Here is a 1,306-nt window from a genome sequence, read left to right as displayed (position 1 = left end):
AGCTCCGGCTGTGAGCAGTGCTGTGGCACGCTGGTGCTGCCTGCTCTGGCTGACATGGGGCCCAGATCATATGCCGCGTGGGATCGGTCTGTGCTGGGGGAGGGACTCACATACTTTCATGGCTCTGCGATCACAAGTTATGCCAGGAAGGGGGTGGGGAAGCATGTGTTCACATTAGCTGATCTGAGCTTTTGGGCGTCTGCACTGCTCCCGACTATCCACAACTAAGGAATTACTGTTTACGCATGAAGCACACATATAACGGGAACATACATCACATGGTCTGGGCACAGGATTAGCCTGCTGTTCCTCTTGCTGTAAGACTGCAGTGACCAGTCCTCATCTTTCTATTCAGCAAACATGAGCATCAGACCATTCCCTGCTGTCTAACCTGGGGAAAAAAAAAAACCTTTATCTATCAGGAAGAGGATTTCATCGCACTTCGTAAGGATGAGTAAGTGAACCTATACATTGCCCTTGAGCATTAGAGACAGATATAATGCAAGCAACTGATGAGTACTCTGTGCTGTATACTGCCCTCAGAAGAACTGATCATTTCTTGGTTTCTGAAAACAGACGGTATCAGAATTACTTAGAGGTGGATTTTTTAAACAGTCTTGCTTGCTAGGGAAAGGCCTTAAAGAAACCTGTAGTGACCTTACTCCAACTGTACCTTTCAGGTTAGCCACCTGAGGGAGTCAGCTGTTCCAACCTATTCTGAAGAAACACAAGGTTTTAAATTGACATCAGTAAATTTGGTTTCAAAACTTATTCATGATGGACATCTTATTTGACAACGCTGATTTTTCTCCAACACAATCAGATATATCTGGGACTAAGAAACTTGTCAAGTCCTACAGCAACCTTGTATAATGTTCAGTAGCTTACACTAGACTGATTATTAGCTGCAAACCTCAGGTGCTTTTGCTGATGATTCAGACAACTTACCAGGACCTACCAGGTAATTGTTGCTTCCAAGCTGAGGTTTATGTAGTAAAATGTAAAAGGTTTTTTTATGGTAATAATGTTGACATTTTTGCAACAACACATTAAAATAAGCTAAAGTATAGCTCAGCTTTGGAAGTATCTGCAACCAACAAACCGATCTTCAGCAAAACAGACAAAATTATCAGAACACCCAACCCTTCATGTCATAACTCATGGGACAATACTGTATTAATGCCATATAACTAATTCTTTTTAAAAGCATATTTTCTTTTGTCTTGAAAGAGGTGGTTTCAAATGAAAGTTTAAGTTTGAAAGAAATGAAAACTATCATGGAATAATCATTGTTTAAAACCTGTGC

This window comes from Lonchura striata, chromosome Z (assembly GCF_046129695.1).
Source record: "Lonchura striata isolate bLonStr1 chromosome Z, bLonStr1.mat, whole genome shotgun sequence".
NCBI classification, from domain to species: domain Eukaryota; kingdom Metazoa; phylum Chordata; class Aves; order Passeriformes; family Estrildidae; genus Lonchura; species Lonchura striata.
The sequence above is the reverse complement of the archived record's forward strand: the minus strand, read 5'-3'. Positions refer to the sequence as shown.